The sequence below is a fragment of the Lepisosteus oculatus genome, chromosome 3 (genome assembly GCF_040954835.1).
Source record: "Lepisosteus oculatus isolate fLepOcu1 chromosome 3, fLepOcu1.hap2, whole genome shotgun sequence".
NCBI lineage: Eukaryota > Metazoa > Chordata > Actinopteri > Semionotiformes > Lepisosteidae > Lepisosteus > Lepisosteus oculatus.
In genome coordinates, this window is record NC_090698.1 from 49,282,582 (window position 1) to 49,294,719 (window position 12,138).

The 12,138-nt window shown below is 36.3% G+C and overlaps 1 protein-coding gene across 3 annotated transcripts in view; it reads left to right on the top strand.

The window, feature by feature from the left end:
• ghra (growth hormone receptor a) overlaps window positions 1-12,138 on the top strand; it is an 80,757-nt gene that overhangs the window by 10,352 nt on the left and 58,267 nt on the right. The window contains exon 1 of one of the 3 annotated variants that reach the window (XM_015368029.2): window positions 9,363-9,858. The exons of the other annotated variants lie outside the window; for them this stretch is intronic. The gene's annotated coding sequence lies outside the window, so the exon portion shown is untranslated. Of the gene's footprint in view, window positions 1-9,362; window positions 9,859-12,138 lie in introns of those variants that run through there. 3 annotated transcript variants of the gene reach the window in all.

A 12,138-nucleotide genomic window follows, 5' to 3' on the forward strand; every position in this document is an offset into this window, starting at 1 on the left:
AGTCATTAAATTTAAAAAGTGTTCACAGAAATTCATTGCAGTGACCACCTTGCTTCCATATAGGAATTTCAAAAGACTTTTTCCCGGCATTTCAAGGTCAGCATATAACAGGAGAAGACAAGCTGTGGTGGCCAACTCCAATTTCAAAGTTGCATTCCAGTGCAATTACTTAAAATTCTCCATCATTTTGGTTTCTGTTGCTGATACTCCTGTAGGTTTGCTGGTCTATGCTGGGAAAGTTGAAGTCTCCAATGAAAACACTTTCTTCTTTTGTGCACAAATTCTTAATTTCATTGTACAGTGTTGAATTATAAATGACATAAGAATTTAATGGTGTATAGCGTATCCTAACAATATATCTTTCAAATTTGGTCAGCTTGACCCGTTCGTTTTAAGCCATACTGTATGTTTTAAGATGTGAGGTAATACATTTTCTCAAAACATGTTTTGACTGTAAAATCAAAAGGTTGCATGCTTTCTTCTCCATAGGAAAATTACTTGACCGCCATCTTTTTTTTTTTTGTGGGCACGGACTGCTGCAGATTTTTAGATTCTTCCGAAAACAGCTGTTCTTTTAATTCAGAACTCTATCTGGTTCTGCTCTCTTTCTCCCCAATGTGGTGGATCACATCACTAAACTTGAGCAGCAGAATTAATGTAGTAGCCAAGGTGCTAACCGATTTTGTCCACTGGAGTGTTCCTGGTAAAACATGTGATCTGAATGAGGGCGGATGATCTCTGTCCTGAAACCACAGAAATGGGTTTCAAGGCCAGGGCTTCTAGTTCTGGCGTGCTTTTTGTGAGTCCATTGGTCGGAAGAAACTGGAGCAGATCACTGTGAAGTTTTCATTGGAAACCTGTCATCAAATATATGGCAATGGGCATAGCTTAAGGTTGCATTTCAACAAAATGGTCCCACATGTTTGTTGTGGGTTTGAAAAAGCAGTTTCTGGAAACTTATTCTTGTAAGCAGTGAACTTCTTGGCTTGAGCAATGAGTTATCCTCTTGTTACCTTTGAATATTATGACTAACTGATTTAAAATGTTATCTGTGATTTCAAATGACAAGCTCTATCACACCTTTAGTGCCATTTAGATTGTCTGATGGGAGATTGGTTTTGGCTATGGCAGTGACAGATTCCTCATATATATTTAGCCAAATTTCTTTCTCTGAAGCGCTTTTTTGGCAAGGTCCTGCTGATGTTTGAAAGAGCATGTCCGTGAATGTGGAAACTGTAATTAATGTCTTTAGCTCAAAATCTAACTCTGAACCGTTTAGTTGTATAATAAATACACTTTTTGCATGTGGTGAAAAAGCTCTTTAAGCTCCTTTTTTTCTTAATCTATGCAAACCAGCTGAGATGAGAAATTCATCTCATGATTGTGGGTGCCACCTGTGTGTCCACTGTGTCCACTTTGGGGGTTTTGGGAAAGATATTGCCTATCCTCCAAGATTGCTAGCAACATTTTGCATTATCTGTTTTTTCAATGGCTTTGTGACAGCGCTAGATGAAGTACATGAGATAACACCTGAACGAGAACTGTTAGTGGACTAGATCATTTCACACAAGCTTGCACACCACTAAGCTGAGATGCCACACCACTAAGCTGAGCATTTTGCAGCTACAGTGACCTGTTAAGAACAGTCAAATTGATGAGATAATTAAAGTTGTGAGATATCCATTTATTTATCTGTAACATTCATAAAATGTAGAAACTGATCTTTGGTACCATTATCAGTCACATACCTGAAAACACAAGAAAACTGACTATTATTTTGAAATTTGTTGCTTCATTAAGCTATACTACGACGAATAAGATTTTCCTAAATTTCTGCTTGGGTGGCATCTGGCACAATGATTATAGTCTTGTTAGATGTACCTGAGACTAGTGTGGCTGTGGACACCTGATTACTTCACACACTGTCATAGCTGGAAATTAGAATATTATTCCACATAATTATGTTTTTTAGAGGAATGTGTGCCTTCATTTATCATGCCCCCTGATGGCCAATTCCTGCTTGCCAAGGTAAAAGTCAGAATCAAGAACCCCTTTTCCCCTTTGCATCTTTTCATCCAGTTGAATGTCAGTCTTTGTACATGGATACCTCTTATAAAGGAAACACAAAAGGAAGAAAAAAATAAATCTCTGGGAAAAAAAAGGAGAAAGTTCTCCATTAGAATGGAAATGTTAAGAAAGAAATATGATGCCTCTGTCATCGTGACAGTTTTAAAGTAAAATACAGTTTTGAAAAGGTTTTAAAAAGTTATAAAATTCAATTTAAATAACAATATGGAGACGATTATATACAGTATTTGTCTTTATATACAATATACAATTATATGCTCGTCTTTTATTAAATGTAACCGTTGGAGCACTGCTAACCAAGAAATGCTAATTTTGGTCACTTTGTAGTTGCTCATTTGTGGCAATCTGACAGCTCTCAGATGTTTGACTTCTCCATTGGTGGCTATGTCTGTCCCTTAAGCTGAATCAAAGAATACACTGGGAGTTTTATGGCCAGTGACTGCTAGCTCCTATATGGATATCTACCTTAGGAAACTGTAAATCTTGAACTCTCCTATTGGGTAAACTCACTCAAGGCCTTCAACTCAAGCAGAGGATATTTTGAACTATTGCTGTGTTGCATCACTTCCACAAGGTAATTATATCGTTGATTGGATAATCAAATCCCCTTCAGGAAAACTTTAGACTCTTAATAAGACAAATGAATAATGTATAATAAATGGAGTTTACAATGAGCATTCAGAGGAAATGACAGCAGCCAATTCACTTTCACCTCAAATCCCAATCATTCCTGAGGTAATCTTCTTATTTAAAACTATAAATACTATACGTAAGCCTTTTTTCCTTTGTATTTGTCTTGTGTATACTGTACCTACTCCCGTCTCCATCTTTGAAGCTAGTCCTTGGCTCAGTCCTCACTGTGCCAGGGGTCCAGGCATCCTTGTCGGTAAATATTTTCAATACATTTAATTGTTGTTGCTATTCCTCATGAACTGATAATTGTGGTTGTTTCATAACATAAGCACTCACACTGTCTCTTATGATTTATTCCAAATTATTAAACTATGTGGCAGTGACAGGTTGGTTAGCATTGTATGATCCCCAGAGAATACCTTTGAAGGCTCTGATGGAGTGCTTCTGTCAGAATGTTACTTGGTTTTACAGTTGGATGATGTGTTTTTATCAACTTTAGCTAATGCAAAGTGGATGTTTATGTCCTTTTAATTCAGACGCACTGCTTCTTTTGTCAAAAAGGAATATTCTCATTCATGTCATGGAACAGAATCATTAAGACATCTTCTGACAAAATGTAGGTTTTCCACAGATTAAGTTTCTACCAGCTGCTTCCAGATCTTTCTTAGCATATGTCTATGACCTTACAAACACTGTAGTTAAGTTTGTTTTTCACTGCTAATCTGTATAACTGCTAAAAGGGCCAAGCAGCAATTGAGATGAAGTAATGGAATGCTAATATTGTTACAAAACAGTATCTTGTGGCACAGTAAGTAGCAGTAAGTTAATTTTCAAACCTATAAAAATACGATACTGATACATTAAAAACAGATCTCAAGGGGATACATTTTTTTTACTGAAATTAGTGAGGATTGCAAATGTCTTCAGTTCAGTCAAGGTCAAACAACTTTTTCATTTGAAAAATCAAAGAGACAAATGAAAATTATTCTCTAAGGTTCTATATAATCTGCTTACAGTACTAAGAATGTACATGGGTATTTCTATTTCTTTGACATAGAGTTTATTCATGCATAGGATTAACCATATTTCTATGTATTAGAATTACATCTTTATGTTTTAATTAAATTATGGATCTGAGAATCTCAGTTTTCTTATCATATTTCTTGATATATCTTGATAATTGCTGTAATATCACCGTAAATATGACCGCACAGTACATTGTACATGAGCAAATAAACGTTGGAAATGTTAAATGTGTGAGAGGAACATGTACAAATGGACAAGAGGAACATGTACACATTTTCTTTGCAACTAGAAGGTACAGAGCAATGAACCTGCTGGAGCAATGAACTAGCAAGGTCTATGTCTTTAATTTACATCAATTAAATTATATCTCATTGAAATAAGTCTTGTTAATTGTCTTTATATTTCTTAAGACTAGTCACATTAAAAAATAAAATATTTATATAGTTTCAGTAAAACAATGTTGTGAAAGTTTAGAATGTTTTTTCTCATGATACAAAGTGACATTCTGCCTCAGGGTGATTATGAAAAAAAAAATTGTACTACATTTGAACCAGCCAAACCTGGTTTAAGACTGCTTATTGGAAAATGCTGAATGTGGTCTTGCACATAAGTATAATATTATGCCCTGCATAGAAGCTGGAATCAAGACTGGAATTTTGCGCACTTTGCATTTTCCATGTAGAGCTCACTTTACAGATGTGTACCAGAGCCAGCCATTTGGCTTGCTTACCAAGATTTTATACACTGTTTCTCTGCTGGTTGTAACTCTAATAGCAAGTATACAGTATACAGTATACACTGCATTATATTATATGTTGAAAAAGCTGCATTATTTGACACTTGAGTAGATGGCAGCTTACTTGATAAATGTTTTTGAAATCTTTTTTTTATTCACAATTATTTGACTTTAGAAATTTAGATATCTGATTTAGGAATATTGTGAAACTGGGATTTTCAGATTTCTAGTTTGTATCCTAATAAGTTGCAAATAGACATAATTTATCAATTTATCAAGTAATTTATCAAGTGTCCTACAAATGCTCAGAATTAAGTATTCCATTTATTTCTAGTATTGTGTTTTTTCACTGTGACTTGTTTTTACTCAAGCAAAACTTTAACAATTTTTACATTTGCCAGTTTTCGTTCTTTTAATGACCTTGAGAAAATTGGTATTTCCTTTCCGTTTATGATCCTCGATGACCACAGACATAAAACCAAAGTGATTTGTTTAAAAATGTAAAACACATTTGAGCACTGTTGAACATTTTATGAAAGTATCTTCCATGAAACTTGGCGTTAGTACAAATACTGTATAACTGAATGCTGAATACCAAAAAATAATATATTGTAGATAAGTTGAAAATTGGCAATTAGGTAAAGTGCATTTAAGATTTTTACTAATGGTTCCTTTGCTAAAATTATGATGTTAATACGACTCAAATAAAATAATACACTCCATGCACATACAGTGCTTATGTTTAATTTAGTGGGGAGTAATACCTTTCTGGAATAAGAATTTCTGGGGCAAAAGCACCATTGCTCCAGCGTATGTGATACTATGATTATTGCCCAATTTATTCAATTCAATATAAGTTGCTCTCAATTTTAGTGGTAACTAAATGAAAAGTCAATATGAAGAGGTGGGTAGAATTGGAGGATAGAAATAAGTTCTAACTTAAGCAAGTTTGGTATGCTGTAGCTTCCAAACTATTGGGAGTGATATAGCAGAGGGATTGGTTTTTGTAGGACTTTTTTACAATATGTTCCTTTTTCTTTGTGGCATAACGAATTAATTTTTGTTTGTATTTTGTTTTTCTTTTTTAGTCTTTTTTGTTTTTCTTTTTTTCAATTGGTCACAGTCTCAAAAAATATATTTTTTAATATAGCTGGTTTTTTTTTGTAATTGCCTCTTTTCAATTTGCAATCAGAACAACCAAAAAAACAAACATGGAAATGATAACAAAGCCCTCCACCATGAACCCTTTTCCCTGCTTCTGCAGTCAGCCGTTTTCTTCCAGAACGCACCCTATCCCAGTTGGCCATTCCCAAAGATTCTGCAAAAGCAACTCAGTAAGTAGAGGATGGGGGCACGATAAAAAAGGCTGTATCTTTTCTTAAGTTGTCTCCCAATGTCACAGGATTCCTTCTGTTGCACCAAAGATGTGAACATCAGCTTGAGCAACCTCCACATGGGGACAGGCCCACTGGTGCCAGGGACAGGGGTGTGGTGGCGTTCTTTTGGCAGCAGTAAGAGCCAAACACACCTTTTCTATGGTATTGTTAAGCCCGTGGAGGTGTTGCCAGTGAGCAGTAGGACCAAAGGTAAACAAGGAATACTCTACTTCAGCACTGTGGACAGTGTCACACATATCCTTCACAATACTAAATAATTAAAACACGCACATAAAGCAACAAAAATTCCTTTGTTCGATTATAAAATCAGGAAAATAAACCAATTTCCTAATTCACAATTTGAAAAATAAAGTTTGTTTTACTCCATGTACACCACCATTTTGTATTTATTATTAGATGTTTTATTTTAAATTAACTCAAAGAGTGCAGTGCTTAGTATTGCTGTCTTGCAGCACTGGGGACCTGGGTTGTATTCCTGGGGTACTATCCGTGTGGAATATTTTCCTCCCATGTTCACTTAGGGTTCCTCAGTTATCTGGTTTCCTCCCACAGACCAAAGATATACTGGTAGGTTAATTGGCTTTTGGGAAAATTGACCCTGGTGTGAGTGTGTGCGTGTTTGTGTTTGTGTGTGTCAGGCAATGGACTGGTTTCTTGTCCAGTGTGTATCTGCCTTGCAGCTGTTGCTCACTGTGATAGGCTCCAGCTCCCTGGCAACTCTGTACTGCATAAACTATTTAGAAAATGGATGGATGGACGGATGGACTTACTGAAACCTTAATAACCGTATATTTATTTGATTCACTGTAAGGCAGTAGAAGGAAAAATCATGCACCCATTATCTAACCAATGAAGAATGTATAGAGTGGTTCCAATGTAGTAGGTTCCAGTTACTGAACACCAAACTGGATGCAGGTTCCCCAAATAAATTATCTTAATTTTGGTTAAATTACCTCCTTTTTCACGCACTCCATGTGATGTGTATGGAAAGAGGTTAGTGATAATAAGGGATTTAGCTGTGAGAGGCTTAGACAATGTTATGTGTGTAGAGAAGAGGGGTATAGGTTTGAGGGAGTACTGGGATCCCTTTTGAAATAAATAGGACCTTTACAAGTAGGACAGTCTGCTTCTGGATCGAGAGGGGTCATGTGCTTTGGGCAAGCATGTGTGTGAGTTGATTAAGAATTACATAACCAAGAGAGTGGGGAAGCAGAAACATATCTTTATCTGTAGAACAGAAAGAACATACTTAAAAGTACAGAAGAAAAAATAAAATACACAATGTGTACAGCTCACATGCTCATGTTGTTCCCAGCTTTATCAGAAATGGTCCAGGTGAAAATAAACTAATTCAGACAGGCTTGGAAGAAAACATTTTGACTTAAAGGGTATAGGCCTGGCTGGTGAAGGAAAATGCTGTGCAAGAATAAGCAGGGAAAACACTATAAGGGAAATTGAGACCTAAAACAGCCAAGTCCTTAGAGACCCATACCTCATTGCTAGGCATATCAAAAACAAGATACTGGATTTAGGAACAACATCATTAGCAGGCAGCTATAATATCATGGGCTTCATAGAAATATGGCTTACATAGTATGATAGGGATTAATTTAATATTAGTAAAAGGTTCATGGGCAAGCAAACAACCAGACATTGCAGGGTAGCCGATTATATCAAAACATTTATATTATATGTAGTGATATTGCAGTTATGTCTGTTTATATGTCATAAACTGGCAGAATGATGTAAATACCAATATGCTTCTGTAAAAGTATGAGGGCTTCTGAATCTTTATGGATTAAAACTTGAAAGATCTAGTAATGAAGGTGTGCTACAAGCTACCTAACCCAGAGAGTCGTGATGATGTTTCAGTAAACAATGCAGTCAGATCTGCATGTAGCGAGGACGAGATCATAATATACATGAAATTGTGGGATTTTAATTTTTAATGAAACTGAGAGTATAAAAGATGAAATTGAAATGGTGGATAATAGCTGCCTGCTTGCCCAGCTTGTCAGAGTATTAAAGGTGCATTAAACTGATCTCTTCAGGTGCTCAAAATCGAGTGACATTGGCAGAAGTTAGAGAAGCACAGTATCCTTCAATACCAGACAGTTAGAGACTAAAGGAAAGGTTTATGTTTTTTAAATGAAAAAAGAAAATGAGGTAAATTGTACTTAAAACAAATTGGGGGTAAATTCATGGCTACACTAGAGTACACTAGTACTGTATATGAAACATGGGACTAGAGACAGAGAAAACATCCACTCCTCAAAGTCATTGACTAAGTCACTCTGGAACATTGTCATTATCAGATATACAAGAACCTGTTTGACGTTGGCTCATGAAATCATTAACAAACTGAATAAAGGCAATACTTAGATCATGAAGCTACTAGTAACCAAGTTGAACCAAATTGTTTCCTCTTGTTTGTCACCATTCTTTTCTTCTTATGCAATATTCACATTACTCACATTGTTTTTCCAGTGTTTGTTATTCATTGGTTTTTCCAGTGCTTTTCATATCGACACTGCTTTCCTTGATATACACTCTGCATGTTTGTGTTCACTGTTTAGGTGATTTCCAGCTTGTCTTTTTGTGATTTTCTTTTTTATTTTAACATTTTGTAAATGAGCAATTATATCAAAATATAAATAAATATATATGTCTCCCCACAAACATAGTCACTCTTCCTTCACCTCCTACTGGTGGCAAGCCATCCCATAGAGGTACCCTGAAAGACTAAATCTTAAGGTGAAGGATGATGAGTTAAATTTGCTTTAATGAACAGGTTGTCTCTGTTGTTTAGTATTTCAAAGTCATAGCAGTGGTACAATACAATAGCTTAAAATGTAGAATATTGGTATCATACTGTGTATCGTGATCATGTTTGCTTTGGAGATATTTTTAACTTATAAAGTTGGTAGAATACTTTAAGTTTAGTTTCCTATTCAGAACTCATTGAAGGACACAAGAATTGTGAGACTAAAATTGTGGAAGAGTCTATTAAAATTGTGATATGAGCAAGTGACCACTAGCTCAACGCCTATAAAGACTCTGCACAGCTACTGTAGGTCAGTTGGTACATAAATTGATACCAATGCTGTACACACTTAGGACTCTATTTTTATTTTTTAACATACATTTAAATTTAAAAAACGGTAGCCAGAGAATAAAATATTGCTAATCTTGTTTAGATATTTTCTATTACGAAATAGTTCTTGGATTATGAGAATAATAAGAAACTCTTAATAGCTTTGTTTTTAAGAGGAACCTGTGCCAGGGTGCAGTTTTTGAGGTCAGTAGAATAGAGCAGCTGATATTTACCAGGCATCGATTCCCAGTTGCATTATCAGGCAGTGTTCCTCTTGAAGAGCTCTGTGCCAGAGGAGCTGTGAAGCACTTCAGCCAATCAGCAGTTAAAGTGGAGTGCTCCACCCCAAGTGTGCGCAGATTAACAGGCACAGACTGTCTGCGGCTGTGAACTGAGACCTCTGGAGAGAGACCTGCTCTGTTAAACATCAGCACAAATGGGGAGCCACAGACGTTAAAGCAGTAGATAAGGAGGATCTCTGTGAAGCTTACAGTATATGAGGTCCTGTTAGGTGTAAACTCTAAAATGTGTGCAGCTTTGTGGGGTCTTTGTAGAAGCAAAACCAAACCAAAAAAACGCTGTGAGATAATACCTACCCTTTCATTTTGAATATTAGTCGCCAACTAATATTTTTCTTTTCAAACCTCTTTAAAGCAACCCTCTTTTCATCAGATATGGGTTTGGTTTGTACCGTTTCCCCTGTATTGGTTTATTACTACTGGGATATGTAAAAGGTATCTTCTTTCTTCACCTTGTTCTCTGGCAAAAAAAGACTGCCACATTGGTTAGGACTGGATTATGTGTCACTTCTGGGCCTCTTGGTATCTTGATTGCTTTCTTGATTCGTCAGCTTGTCCAGTTCCTACAGCATCATTACCTTCAACGTGAGTATTCCACTGTGAATAAAAATAAACCTTCAGTTCTTCTAAAAGAAATTTCTAAGGGTGAGCATACTCTCTTTTGTTTTGTCTGTCTGCTCTTGGCTGTCCTTACTGCAGTTCATTCTTCCTTCCTAACTTTTCTCTTTCAGGTGAAAAGCAAAGAAACAGATGGCAGACAAAATAAGGAGGAGATAGACTAGGCTCTTCCAGGTCTCTTAAGTGACCAGTTTTGCATCAGCAATCTCCACTGCTGTTTCCTGCTATCTGCTGCTCTGCCTGTGCACTCTGTGTACCCTGGTCTTCCAGGTGTTTCTGCATACTTCCAGTATACTCCAAGAATCCATATGGTTTCATGCTTCTGTGCTCTTTGGCACTTTCTGTATACTTCTGTTCCTCCATGCATCCCTGTACACCCTCTTTATGCCTCTGTGTGTCAAAATGAGAAATTCAAGAGAACCTCTGCAGCCTGTGTGCTGTTGTTCTCTCTGGACACTCTGTGCAACCTTAGTACCCATAGCAACGCCTACCCCTGCGCTCTCCATGCTAAATCTAGACCCTGGGGTTTTTCTTGAACAGGCTTCTAACCTGTAGTTCAGTAATTTATCTTCCAAGCTTCCATACAGACACCATCATCTCAGAGATCTTTAGCATAGAAACATTTATTTATTATGTAATTAGAAACTAATTATGAAGAGCGTATTGGTGTAATCAATAAATTGATGCAATTAAAAGACCCGCCAAGAAAATTAAAAATGGATGTATAGCAAAAAGCATTTAATTGAGGGAATGAGTACAGCAGGCAGCACTGATGTGTTGCACACCAATGGAAGCAATGTTTTTTGCTAAATGTGTAATGTGTTGTTTACAAGAGGTAACAATAGACCAGCATTTAAAAATCACAAAAGCACCAAATGAAAGGCTGAAATTGACACTGGTAAGAGAGAGGTTCTATGTGAAAAGGCAAAGGCAAAAGGGAAGTGAAATCTTGGAATGCTAGCATGCCTTCATTGACAATTTAGCGCAGTTTTAATGTGCACTATTGAAAATTATAGCCATTCCAAGATACATTTCTCAACAGAAATATAATAGTGAGTGGGGAAATTTTGACAGCAAATCATCTGATAAAGTAGTATTTACCATAGACTGCAAATTTGTACAAAAAACAGAATGAATGTGTTTCTGTAGTTTGAATCTACAAGTGTAAGCAATGACTGCTGTGCTTCTGTGTGTTTCATAATTTACTTGTTTTCCAACATGCAATCAAGTAATTGTAATGCACTAGCAGTTAATCTCACAGGTTACCTGCGTTCTGTGAATTACTCCTCAATGGCACAGGGCACCATTAAATACTTGAACAAGTGGAATTTATAAATATGAGTGGATTTATCACAGATAATGCCATTTACATGATCAAGGCATATAGTGACATTCTTTAAGGTTTGTTACCAATTCAGTGTAATTCAGATGTAATTCTTACTGTATATAGCAGTGCTTGCACTTAATGTATGGTCAGATGATTTCCTGATATGGTTCTAAGGACCATCTGTGGGATGTAAAGAAAGACCTCTCCCATAAAACTGCATCTTCAGTCATGTTCAGAATACCATTCTAAATGCATTAGCGTTTACTCAGTCTTTTTGGAAATGGACATTTCACCAAACACAGTGGGGATAATAGAGCTAAAAACATTGCTGAAGGATTTACGAGGTTTGGAAACTCAGTTCTCTCGGATTGCAACACATGGCAAGACCCTGCTTGATTTAATCCAGTGGTTGGAGAGTCGTAGAATCCAAGAAACATATAATAAAGGAATTGATACATGCCAAGCATTGGCACAGCTGATGCACAATAAGTATACTTTGTCTTAATACCTTTGGTGCAAACCTCTGTGAAATTGTTGGAAAAACAGATTGTTTATCTCAACCCAAAAACACATTTCAATTAGCCAAGGCTGTCAGGATATTCAGCTCAAAACAAGTTTGGATGTAGATACCCCCCCGATAACATTTTATTCCAGGTTTTCTTAATGAATGCAAATCTAAAGTGGACCAAAACACTGCAAAAGTAAAGGGCGGTGAAATGTGTTTGGACGATTTTTGCAATGATCCTGAAAATCTACTTCCCAACCTAACAAGAAATGCTAAACAATATTTGTCAGTTAATAATTCTGTGGATGTGAACAGAAGCATTTCTTCTTATGGGAATGTTTTCACATCACCATCAGCCCATGAAAGAAGAATGGGAATGACAATAACTGTGTAATTGACACATGATTAAATTTAA